General features: G+C 49.4%; 1 protein-coding gene and 1 non-coding gene across 3 annotated transcripts in view; one reads left to right on the top strand and one right to left on the bottom strand.

The window, feature by feature from the left end:
• The window catches only part of LOC126325594 (phenoloxidase 1-like), a 195,850-nt gene that overhangs the window by 80,493 nt on the left and 101,599 nt on the right, over positions 1–13,758 (top strand). The gene's annotated exons all lie outside the window — the stretch shown is intronic.
• On the bottom strand, positions 8,288–8,362 carry Trnas-cga (transfer RNA serine (anticodon CGA)). Its single transcript has one exon. It is a non-coding gene; the product is annotated as a tRNA-Ser (tRNA).

Raw genomic sequence — 13,758 nt, forward strand, 5'->3', positions numbered from 1 at the left:
GTGGCCAACTACTGGGGGCATGGCCAAGCAACCTGGTGCCACTGCAGTTTGACATTTTTCAGAGCTCATTGTGTGCATGCACATCAGCAAGGGATGTCTCATGTGTTTGCTGACACAGGTAGTCATTGGCAAAGTGTAGTTGTTGTGATTAGACACTGGTCTTCTGGAGTCATTCTTGGATCATGTTGATGGTTTGAGTGATATTAACACATTTTTGTAGAAGTGGACCTGATGCAGGTAGTAGGCAGATGCGAGTGTTTGTTCTTGGCCTGTGGTGTAATTGGTCAAGAAAGGCCTAAGATAGCCTGCTGTGTGGAATAGTGGAATAGAGCACCATGGGTGAAGTCGGGTGAGAGGTGGAATCTGTGAAGGAAGTTAAACCCTGTCCTGGTTTTAACCACGCTGATGATATAAAAGATCCAAGGGCAACTTAGCTCATCCAAAAGTCTATCCACACTGCTGGTAGTGGTGCAGCCTGCCAGGAAAGCAAGGGGGGAGGGGGGGGGGGGCGGGGCAGAAAAGCTGCAGCTGGCAGTGTGGTGCTGTGTGTAAACTGGGATTCGACATGTGTGAAAGGGCCCATAACATTAGCTTCACTTAAGATTGGATGGCCCTGAGTTTCTTTGGAGAGTGTGCCAGGTGGACAGGTGATGCACGAACGTATGTCCAAACTGAGGTGGTGTATTAGTGAATACAACCTGTCTGCTAGGGAAAATGTTTTGTCTAACAATTTCGTCTTATAAGCAATCAGTGGAAATTGTAGCTGAGGCAGTAGTTTGATAATCTATAATGCCCAAATGGCCGGGTCTGGTATCAAAGTGGGATCCACTAGTGAATGTATTTGATTTCACTATTGTGAAGGAGATTCCTCTGTGAGCTGCTGGTCAAAAGTCATTGTTGCCCATCTTGGTCAGGGGTGCTTGCAGTCTGTTGCAGCAGTGCTGTTTTTGATGTGTTGTAATTGTTGTTTGTCAGCAGTGATAGAACATCGTCACTGATTAATTCTGCATGTTTGGTGAGGTGGCAGATCAACATCACAAATTCTGAGTTGTCATTCACAATGTCTAGTGAAGTGAATACACACTCAACCATTGTAAACCACAATGTCACCTGATGAGACTAGAAAGGTGGATGAAACTTCCTGGCAGATTAAAACTATGTGCCCGACCGAGACTCGAAGTCGAGACCTTTGCCTTTCGCGGGCAAGTGCTCTACCAACTGAGCTACTGAAGCACGACTCACGTCTCGGTACTCACACCTTTATTTCTGCCAGTATCCGTCTCCTACATTCCAAACTTAACAGAAGCTCTTCTGCGAACCTCGCAGAACTAGCACTCCTGAAAGAAAGGATACTGCGGAGACATGGCTTAGCCACAGCCTGGGGGATGTTTCCAATATGAGATTTTCACTCTGCAGCGGAGTGTGCGCTGATATGAAACTTCCTGGCAGATTAAAACTGTGTGCCCGACCGAGATTCGAACTCGGGACCCTTGCCTTTCGCGGGCAAGTGCTCTGCGAACTGAGCTACCGAAGCACGACTCACGTCCGGTACTCACAGCTTTACTTCTGCCAGTATCCGTCTCCTACCTTCCAAACTTTACAGAAGCTCTTCTGCGAACCTTGCAAAAATAGCACTCCTGAAAGAAAGGATACTGCGGAGACATGGCTTAGCCACAGCCTGGGGGATGTTTCCAGAATGAGATTTTGACTCTGCAGGGGAGTGTGCGCTGATATGAAACTTCCTGGCAGATTAAAACTGTGTGCCCGACCGAGACTCGAACTCGGGACCTTTGCCTTTCGCGGGCAAGTGCTCTACCAACGTCGTTTTTTTTTTTTTTTTTTTTTTTGAGCTCAGAATGATAGAGCAATTGCATTGTTAAATACATGTGTTTCCTTATCAATAAAAAGGCGTTAACAGAATTTTCAAATGCTTACTGCAATTAAACTGCATTCTCCTACTGCCCAAAATTTGTGAAAATGAACTTACAGGAACTGATTTGTAACTTGAGTTACGCGACCTCTGTATGGTAGGTATTTTTTCCCCCTTTTTTTTTTGAGAATGCATAAAAAAAAACAAGGCAGCCATGCGCAAAAAGTGCCAATAAAGTGAACTAAAAAGGGCCATCTTGCTCGCCGCGGTCACATTGCGAGGCGGGCGGCCAGGAACGGGTGGTCGTCATTACATTGGACATCACCAGCCACCAATCGTTGGAGCGCCCGGGGCCGCTGCACACAGTCAGAGACTGTTTCTGTTACCATAGGGGAATCGTGGAAAGATCACATCTACAAGTTAATGTCTTCTCACACCTGGCACACCCCAGCTGGGTGGTGGGTCCATGAATGACGAACCCAAATAGTTCTCAAAAAGGTTCCGGTAATCCTGTCTGTTCGTTAAGACCAGAAACTCGTCGATCATGTAGTACCATAAATCGAGGACGTCTTTGTCTCCATCGCGGTATATGTAGTGTATCGTCATTCCTCGTACCCAATTAACCGCATTCATCCGGGTCATAGGGAAATAGACAGCGTCGGGATGAAAGAGTTCTTGGGGTAAAATCGAAACGTAGGGGCGGCGGAGCAGGAAAGCCAGGATCTGGCGGATCAGTTTCCAGCACTCACGCGCGGGGCCACAGTTCAGTCTATGTTCGTCCGTGTCTAACGGCGTGCAACGGGGGCACACAGGGTCGTCAATTAGGTGAATGGCATGCAGCCGTTGTCGAGTTGGAAGTTTCTCGTTAACGACCACATACCACGTCGACCGCACGAAAGTAGACAGGAACGGCGCGTGGATGGCTCGCCATACCCGTGGCCAGTCGACCGTAGGGTGGCGCCGTACAATGTCGTTATCCGGAGTCCAGTGCTGGAGAGCACTATAATAAGTCTTCGCTGTCGGATTCCGTGTCTCCGATATAACCCGCAACACATAGCTATGCTCTACGAAAAACGTTCTAATATGTGACAGCGAGGGCGATAAATGTCCAACTGGTACCGGTGGGTACAGCGTACGTGGGGCCACTTCTTCAATCAGTAGGCCGGGGAGACTGGCTGTTGGTGAAAGCCAGAGTCGCCTCATGGAACGGAGATACAGTGCCAGCGCTCTGTGCTTGACGTGAGTGAGTCCAACACCGCCTTTGTCGAAGGGTAAAGTAAGCGTAACAAAACGGATCTTGAAAACAGCACCATCGTTCACCACGTGTCCAAACACTGCCTGTATCCTGGAAGCCATCGTGTCCGTTATCGGCAGTACATGGGCGTAATGGTTAAGGTGAGAAGCCATGTACACATTGACGTATTGGGCGCGTTGCAAAATGTTCAATGATCTGAATTTATTGAGAAGAGCCTCTAAACGGAGTCGTCGTAAGACCATACGATACGTAAAGGCCACCGTGCGTTGTATTTGTCGATGGAGTGATATCCCTAAACACTTGAGCATCGGGACCTTTGTCAGAGGTACGGCCAGACCTGCAGGCATTCCTCGTCCTACCTCCATGTAGCGTGATTTCCGAAGGTTGAGCACACTGCCTGCCACCGCCCCATACTGGTGGAGCCAGGAAAACGCCGTGTGTATTTCGTCACCAGACCGTGCTAAGAACATCACATCGTCGGCGTATGCACCACATCGAAAGGTTACGGAACGGAGGGTAAGTCCTTCTAAGCGTCGCCGTAGTCCGTGAAGAGCTGGTTCGAGGGCAACGGCGAAGAGCATGGCAGAAAGAGGACAACCCTGCCGGACGGACCTGTTGACACGGACGGGGGCGGACCGACAGCTGTTGATCATAATCCTCGTGACAGCCCCATGGATCAATCGAAGCACAACAGACGTCGTCAGACGCGGGACACCGATGTGTTCCATAACAGCACGCAGGAAACCATGGTTAACGCGGTCGAAAGCATGGTCGAAGTCCAGCGCAACAAGAGCACCTTGGAGGCGGCAAGTTTGCATGAGCGCCACCACGTCTCTATAGGTGCTTAAAGTCGTAAACACATTAGTGTCGCCCCCGAGGCAGGTTTGATCAGTGTGAATGGCCGCCATTACCGTAGGTTTGAGCCTCTCACGGAGCATGCGTGTCAGCAGCTTATAGTCAGTGTTTAGCATTGTCAACGGGCGAAAATCAAGAGGGCGACGGCCTCCGCCGGGTTTGGGCACAGGGATCAAGAGACCCTCAGTAAAGTCAGATGGTACCTGAAAATCGGCGTCTAGGAGTTCACTGTACATCCTGACCCACATTGGGCCCATGAGATCAAAGAACCGCTTGTAAAATTCAAGAGGGAGGCCGTCAGGGCCAGGCGTTTTGTTGGGAGAGCCACGCAACAGAGCCTCTCGCAGTTCTTCCAAAGTCACCGCCGGCAAGAGCGTAGCATCATCTTGTAGGTTCCGAGAGACTGGTAGGTCAGATAGGACTTCCCTGACCCCTACATTCATGTGGGACTCCCTCTCGTAAAGAAGTTTATATGACTGTGTGAACGCTCGGACGATATCCATTTGTGCGTCAACGCGTCGCCCATCCTCCGTCTCGACCTCGGTAATGAGCTGCCTCTTGCGTCTTCGGCGTTCTTGAATGATATGGTGGAGGGAAGGTCGTTCACCACGAACATCATCAGTCGTCCACGCTCGCACCCGCACACCCGCAAGACGTACGGCGTTGATACGAAGCAATTGTGCCTTGACGCGTTGTACTGCTGATTGTCGCTCTGGCGACGGCGGTTGTACAGCCAGTTCGCGGAGCGCAGTATAGTAAAAATCAGTAGTCGCAGTATACCAGCGCGCTCGGTCGCGTCCATAGCTGACTAATGTTCGGCACAGTGCGGGTTTTGCACACCGTAACCACCATTGAAGTACAGAACGGTAGGCGGGTAAACGCCGGTGGCAATTGCTCCATGTGGACTCGACTGCGCGTCTGCAATTTATCTCATCAAGAAGGGCCACATTGAGGCGCCACGGACCCCTACTTCGGCGGACGCGCTGGCGGGGAAGGGTGAGAGTACACACATATGCGAGGTGATCCGTGAACGCTGCCGGCCACATCTCAGCGTCGACAACGGCCGATCGTAGGCCGCGGGTGACGTAGACTCGATCCAAACGGCTCGCGGAGTGACTAGTAAAGTAGGTGTGTGCTCGACGGTCGCCGTGTTGGATGATCCAGGTGTCCAACAAGGCCAAGTCCTGTACAAGTGCCTGGAGTGCCGGGCAGGTGGTATAGTGTGGCTCCTGGTCGGATGGGCGGAGCACACAATTAAAATCGCCGCCTACTACCAAGTGGTCGGTATTGACCTGGAAGAGCGGGGCTATATCTTCGGCAAAAAAGGTGCGCCGTTCTCTCCTTTTGCCGGTGCCTGAAGGAGCATATAAGTTCACCAGACGTACTGTACCAATCGTGAGTGCGACCCCCCGGGCCGACGGTAAATAGGAGACATCAGTGGCCATTATCCCTTCCCGCAGTAGAATCGCCGTACCTCCGCCGCCCACATCTGCAGGCATAGTGTAGGCGTCATATCCGTAGGCATCGAGTCAGAGTCCTGATCGGACTTCTTGAAGGAAAACAACGTCCAGATCGGCAGCGCGTAACGTATCCTTCAGCATACGGGTTTGACATCACATGTAATGCCATTGACGTTGATCGTGGCGAGGCGGTATGCCTGGTCCATCAAGTCTCGGGAGGTGACCATGGTATGACAGGAGGGCAGTAGTCGTGACGTGGAGCGCCGGTCTTGCGAAGTGCTAGGCAGCGACGAGAGGTGCTCATGCCGCCCTAGGCGTCTGTCGCCGGCCGCGTAGACGCTGCCATCGGCATCGGAGCATCGTCGTGGTTCTGAAACGCATCCTGCAACTCCATCTCCTGCGCCCAGTCGCCCAGGGACGTTGACACCACTGGATCTCGAGAGGCAGACGGAGGCAAGGGTGCATCCCCGTTGTCGGAGCCGCGGTGATCTCCCGCATCCCCATGTGGTCCAGACCCAGCGGTAGTGGGAGAAGACGTCGAACCGTGTGAGACGGTCGGGTCGCCTGTGTCGGCGCGGTGGAGCGGTTGAGGCACCTCGTCATCCAGCGGTGTCGCCTCGGGCTGTTCTACGTCGTCGGTTGTCTTGCGCCGCTTCTTATGACGCTTGGGTGATTTCTGCTTACGCTGCCGCGCCTCTGTTTCCGACGTAGGGCAAGGGGAGGACGCTGCATCCTGTGCTTCAACTTCCATTGCACCGTCGGCGAGCCGTTGTGACGGTGCGCCGGGGTCCGACGAAAGGACATCAGTAGCATCAGCACTGAAAGACGCTTGGGGCTCTGTGGAAGCTACTGCACGGTCCTCCAAAGCTCGCACCAATACAGTGGGGTCGTCATATACAGCTGGCGTCTCCCGTCTCGCCGCCGCAACATACGTAATCGGCAGAGAGGTCGGTGTCGACGGACGAATCTGGTCGGTCGAGGGTGTCTGCACGAGACGGCGTTGCAGGCATTCGGTACGCATGTGTCCCGTCTGGCCACAACCGGAGCAGGTTCTCGGCTGACCGTCGTAAATAATTATTGCCCTGCAACCAGCGATCGTGAGATACGAAGGAATATGGCGATGCAGGTCAATACGGACTTGTCGCACCCCGTTAAGGACAGGGTAGGTGTCGAAGGTCTTCCATTTTTCGGCCGTGTGGCCGAGAACTGTTCCATAGGGTCGAAGAGCAAGGGTGACCAAATCCGCTGGAACTTCAAAAGGGAGCTCAAACACGCGCACACTTTGGATTCCCAATCCAGCACGTTCAAGCGTCACCACATCCACGTTTCCGTCTGAGTGGCAGAACCGATAACCTGCCGTCGAGCGTCTGAGAAGTTTGTCACATGCTTCGTCGTCAGTGAACTTAAGATATACGACGCTGGAGACAATAGATAAGTGGATACCGATCAGCTCGTTAGGATCAACATGTACCACATCGCGTAAAAAACGCTCTACTTCGTGGGCCTTGGGTCTAGAGTACGTAGTGTCGAACTGCAGCTTGATCGTGGCTTTCCGATACGAAAGAGCCATCGTGGGTCAGGAACGTGACGGCAATACGTGACACTAGCGCGCCGGCGCGGTAAACAACAATACACCCGGAAAACGCGACACGGAGCGGCCGGGACGTACGCACCGCTCCACAGCCAAAGGCCGACTCCACTAGACCATCGAGTCCAACTGAGCTACCGAAGCACGACTCACGTCCGGTACTCACAGCTTTACTTCTGCCAGTATCCGTCTCCTACCTTCCAAACTTTACAGAAGCTCTTCTGCGAACCTTGCAGAACGAGCACTCCTGAAAGAAAGGATACTGGGGAGACATGGCTTAGCCACAGCCTGGGTGATGTTTCCAGATGAGATTTTCACTCTACAGCGGAGTGTGCGCTGATATGAAACTTCCTGGCAGATTAAAACTGTGTGCCCGACCGAGAATCGAACTCGGGACCTTTGCCTTTCGCGGGCAAGTGCTACCGAAGCACGACTCACGTCCGGTACTCACAGCTTTACTTCTGTCAGTATCCGTCTCCTACCTTCCAAAACTTTACAGAAGCTCTTCTGCGAAACCTTGCAGAACTAGCACTCCTCAAAGAAAGGATACTGTGGAGACATGGCTTAGCCACAGCCTGGGGGATGTTTCCAGAATGAGATTTTCACTCTGCAGCGGAGTGTGCGCTGATATGAAACTTCCTGGCAGAATAAAAAACTGTGTGCGCGACCGAGATTTGAACTCGGGACCCTTGCCTTTCGCGGGCAAGTGCTCTGCCAACTGAGCTACCTAAGCACGACTCACGTCCGGTACTCACAGCTTTACTTCTGCCAGTATCCGTCTCCTACCTTCCAAACTTTACAGAAACTCTTCTGCGAACCTTGCAGAAATAGCATTCCTGAAAGAAAGGATACTGCGGAGACATGACTTAGCCACAGCCTGGGGGATGTTTCCAGAATGAGATTTTCACTCTGCAGGGGAGTGTGAGCTGATATGAAACTTTCTGGCAGATTAAAACTGTGTGCCCGACCGAGACTCGAACTCGGGACCTTTGCCTTTCGCAGGCAAGTGCTCTACCAACTGAGCTACCGAAGCACGACTCACGTCCGGTACTCACAGCTTTACTTCTGGCAGAATCCGTCTCCTACCTTCCAAACTTTACAGAAGCTCTTCTGCGAAGCTTGCAGAACTAGCACTCCTCAAAGAAAGGATACTGCAGAGACATGGCTTAGCCACAGTCTGGGGGATGTTTCCAGAATGAGATTTTCACTCTACAGCGGAGTGTGAGCTGATATGAAACTTCCTGGCAGATTAAAACTGTGTGCCCGACCGAGACTCGAACTCGGGACCTTTGCCTTTCGCGGGCAAATGCTCTACCAACTGAGCTACCGAAGCACGACCCACGTCCGGTACTCACAGCTTTACTTCTGCCAGAATCCGTCTCCTACCTTCCAAACTTTACAGAAGCTCTTCTGCGAAGCTTGCAGAACTAGCACTCCTCAAAGAAAGGATACTGTGGAGACATGGCTTAGCCACAGCCTGGGGGATGTTTCCAGAATGAGATTTTCACTCTGCAGCGGAGTGTGAGCTGATATGAAACTTCCTGGCAGATTAAAACTGTGTGCCCGACCGAGACTCGAACTCGGGACCTTTGCCTTTCGCGGGCAAGTGCTCTACCAACTGAGCTACCGAAGCACGACTCACGTCCAGTACTCACAGCCTTACTTCTGGAAGGTAGGGGACGGATACTGGCAGAAGTAAAGCTGTGAGTACCGGACGTGAGTCGTGCTTCGGTAGCTCAGTTGGTAGAGCACTTTCCCGTGAAATCAAAGGTCCTGAGTTCGAGTCTCGGTCGGGCACACAGTTTCAATCTGCCAGGAAGTTTCATATCAGCGCACACTCTGCTGCAGAGGGAAATTCTCATTCTGGAAACATCCCCCAGGCTGTGGCTAAGCCTTGTCTCCGCAGTATCCTTTCTTTCAGGAGTGCTGGTTCTGCAAGGTTCGCAGAAGAGCTTCTGTAAAGTTTGGAAGGTAGGAGACGGATACTGGCAGAAGTAAAGCTGTGAGTACCGGACGTGAGCCGTGCTTCGGTAGCTCAGTTGGTAGAGCACTTGCCCGCGAAAGGCAAAGGTCCTGAGTTCGAGTCTCGGTCGGGCACACAGTTTTAATCTGCCAGGAAATTTCATATCAGCGCACTCTGCTGCAGAGTGAAAATCTGATTCTAGAAAGGTGGATGTTTAGATTGTGGTGCAGCTCTACACTGGCTGTACCACCTGAGCGGAATAATAAGGCAGGAGTGGTGCCAAAACTATTGTTTGCAGCATGGTTGGAGCAGGGAACATGGCTTCAACATTGCACAACAGATGTGCATTTGAACTGATGGCACCAAATGTTGGTGACTGCATTATAGTAGATGCAATTGATACCATGTCCATTTACATGGGAACCAAATGTGAGCAGTCTGTGAAGCTGGTTGTTGTGTGGCCAGCATGTAAGTTCACTAACAAAGGCTCTGATGGTGGCAACTGTTGTTTTACATTCATTGTGTCTTGGGTAGTGATGTTTGTGCACACTGTCTTCATAATGGCATGGATAATACATTTTGATTGCCAGCATTCCATCACCACAGATCAGGGTGCCAGCTAGAGTTGGCACTCTTCACCACAGTTCACAGCTTTTGCGGCACCTCCCTCCATTGCACCACAGCGTGCTATCCCCAGGGTACTGTAATGGCCTGGAGGAATGATGACGCAGCACAATGAAGACAACACAAATGTGCCATAAGATTTCCTTGAAAGTACTCAGGACCCCCATTACAATTGTGTCTAGTAGGAACACACATATAAAAGGGTTGATATGTTTACTAAACAGTTGAACATTTGTTACTCAGAGATAGAACAGTCAGAACAGTTGAACAGTTGATGCTCATTTGTATGATTGTCAGCTTCTCATTATCCTTAACTCAGGTCAATCTAGCTTAATATCTTTACATTTTTCTTATGTATAAGACCTTTCTGTGCTCACCTTATTGCAAGTGGATATTTAAAAAGAAGTCACTGAAAAGAAAGAAAGTTGGTATCCACATATTAATTACAGATCACATGTGCATGTGAGACATTACAACATATTATAGTATAATATATGTACAGGTGTAGAAATTAATACATCATCAGCAATGTAATTAATTAACAACTGCTAGTGTAATTGGTTAAGAAGGTACACAAATAACCATGAAAGTAAATTGTGAAAACACAACCTAGGAATGTAGATAATCAGTGGCAAGTGTTCTAGATACACAAATTCTAGCAATGCAAATCCATGTGTTTTTTGCAGTGTATATATGAACCAAGATTTAATACACTCCTGGAAATTGAAATAAGAACACCGTGAATTCATTGTCCCAGGAAGGGGAAACTTTATTGACACATTCCTGGGGTCAGATACATCACATGATCACACTGACAGAACCACAGGCACATCGACACAGGCAACAGAGCATGCACAATGTAGGCACTAGTACCGTGTATATCCACCATTCGCAGCAATGCAGGCTGTTATTCTCCCATGGAGACGATCGTAGAGATGCTGGATGTAGTCCTGTGGAACGGCTTGCCATGCCATTTCCACCTGGCGCCTCAGTTGGACCAGCGTTCGTGCTGGACGTGCAGACCGCGTGAGACGACGCTTCATCCAGTCCCAAACATGCTCAATGGGGAACAGATCCGGAGATCTTGCTGGCCAGGGTAGTTGACTTACACCTTCTAGAGTACGTTGGGTGGATCGGGATACATGCGGACGTGCATTGTCCTGTTGGAACAGCAAGTTCCCTTGCCGGTCTAGGAATGGTAGAACGATGGGTTCGATGACGGTTTGGATGTATCGTGCACTATTCAGTGTCCCCTCGACGATCACCAGAGCTGTACGGCCAGTATAGGAGATCACTCCCCACACCATGATGCCGGGTGTTGGCCCTGTGTGCCTCGGTCGTATGCAGTCCTGATTGTGGCACTCACCTGCACGGCACCAAACACGCATACGACCATCATTGGCACCAAGGCAGAAGCGACTCTCATCGCTGAAGACGACACGTCTCCATTCGTCCCTCCATTCACGCCTGTCGCGACACCACTGGAGGCGGGCTGCACGATGTTGGGGCGTGAGCGGAAGACGGCCTAACGGTGTGCGGGACCGTAGCCCTGCTTCATGGAGACGGTTGCGAATGGTCCTCGCCGATACCCCAAGAGCAAAGGTGTCCCTAATTTGCTGGGAAGTGGCGGTGCGGTCCCCTACGGCACTGCGTAGGATCCTACGGTCTTGGCGTGCATCCGTGCGTCGCTGCGTTCCGGTCCCAGGTCGACGGGAACGTGCACCTTCCGCCGACCACTGGCGACAACATCGATGTACCGTGGAGACCTCACGCCCCACGTGTTGAGCAATTCGGCGGTACGTCCACCCGGCCTCCCGCATGTCCACTATACGCCCTCGCTCATAGTCCGTCAACTGCACATACGGTTCACGTCCACGCTGTCGCGGCATGCTACCAGTGTTAAAGACTGCGATGGAGCTCCGTATGCCACGGTAAACTGGCTGACACTGACGGCGGCGGTGCACAAATGCTGCGCAGCTAGCGCCATTCGACGGCCAACACCGCGGTTCCCGGTGTGTCCGCTGTGCCGTGCGTGTGATCATTGCTTGTACAGCCCTCTCGCAGTGTCCGGAGCAAGTATGGTGGGTCTGACACACCGGTGTCAATGTGTTCTTTTTTCCATTTCCAGGAGTGTATAAAGAACACAATTGAATTTACATGCAGAGAAAAATAAGAAGTAATAAGTATTCCTCTGTGTACAGCATAAATATGCTAGTCAGAACGTCAGTCTCTCATAGGGCATCCAACTTTGAAATTGATATCCCCAATAACAGTACAAAAACATTTCATCCTATGACTAAATGTTTTACTGACATTTTAATTTCAAAAGAGTTGGCGCTAGCAATGTCTTCTCACAGATGCAAATGTATATGTGGTGGTGGTCCAGCCTGATAAGGTGCATTAATGTTTTTGACTAATTTTGTTTTCTAAAGTACTGTATACAATTCATTTACAGTAGTACATGTATTTGCCTACTCATGTCAACGTATAATCAATGCGTTATGTTTCTCTTTCCATGTATTTCATCGCTGATTATGAGATGTCACATAGCATTGAATCCATGCTAAATTACATCTCATAATGGATGTTCTAAAAAAAAAAAAGTTTATGGCTAACCGCAGAATTATTCTGCTGCCAGTAATGCACATTTCCCACAAGGTCTGTAGAATACGCGAGAGGTAGGCCATTCCAGGGGTATAGCACGATTGATTACATGATGTCATGAGGTGGACAGCAGTGGTACCGACTTCAAGTCTCCATATAATGTGTGAACACCTCACGATATTTACACCCACATATCTACAACGTGTCCCACAAGATGGCAGTTATGTCCCCATCATGCCTTAAGCCTTATTTTTATTGGTTAACAAACGTATGTTAGGCCCTAAACAATTACAGGCGAATTGAAAGTGCATGGCTTTGTTGCCTTTCTCTAGTTAGTTACGAGTGTTGTCAACATGAAGAAAATGTGTTTTCAAAATTGCAATATTTTTCACTCCACCAATGGTGCAAGCTGTTTAGGTAAGCTAGACCTCCTTTAAATATTATACAGATCTAGTCGTGATTCAAAAATTCTTTTGGACCTAAATGCAAACTTTCTGGTAACCCTAATAGGGTTTGAAGGCGACGTAACCTGCCAAGTACCGTGCTTCAAAGCACCATGTCCAATGTCTTCGCTGTAACACTCTTGGCCCTCAAAGTCGATGTCCAGAAGTAGATATTCTTCTTTTCTAGTATCAGAATCAATGAAAGCATTATTTTTGACAGACTTGGCGAATGCACTCAAACACAAAAAATTGTAAGTGCCTCCTTCGACCCTGATTATCATATAGGTGGAAGCTAAGTTGACAGAAGAATGACAGGACGAATGTATTTAATTGGGTTTTTCTGTAGGTATTAAAACATGCATTCTTTGCTTCTAAAGCAGTACCGGTAGGTTTAATGTAGACTGCGCCGAGACCCCGAAGTCTAGTAAAATAATTTTCTATAGTGTTGATTTAACCAGTATGTCAATATAGCTATAGGTTACACTAAGACTTTTAATGCAATTAAAAGAGAACTGTAATCGAAGTTTACGACATTAAAAAGCCTTTTCTAAACGGAAGGGGACTGCATCTTTTCCCTGCCTTCATACCTGATTTTTTTTTTAAAAAAAAAGAAAGAGTGTTAGTGTGCGTACTTGAATGAATTCATGACCACTTCTGAGAGGTGTTTTTTTTATCTGTCGGGAGTCTCGAGTTTAGTGCATTGAAAACATCATTTACTAATTCATTCTATGATATCAGCCTCCTGAGCCCACTTGAGGACAAACCTTACAGCATACGCAGCACACCTTGAAAATAACCGAGCAATCATTCTGACATTTTGGCGAATACGTCCAGAAACATTCACATATGTTTCTGATAAGTGATGTGTCATTAAAAAAAAATCACAAGTGTCACGACTCAAATGGTCCAGTATTAGATGTTTGCTAACAGCTGTTCCATTAGTCAGCGAAATTCGTCGCCGAGAAAAAAGTTTCGGAGCAGCTTCAACAAGTGAGGCACCCGTATCTTTTGTTCACTGCCCACAGGATATGTGGTATATTTTGTCTATTGTTACGTTTAGTTGTTTCCGTACCCTCAGACGCTTGGCTACCATGTC

The sequence above is a fragment of the Schistocerca gregaria genome, chromosome 2 (assembly GCF_023897955.1).
Source record: "Schistocerca gregaria isolate iqSchGreg1 chromosome 2, iqSchGreg1.2, whole genome shotgun sequence".
Lineage (NCBI taxonomy): Eukaryota > Metazoa > Arthropoda > Insecta > Orthoptera > Acrididae > Schistocerca > Schistocerca gregaria.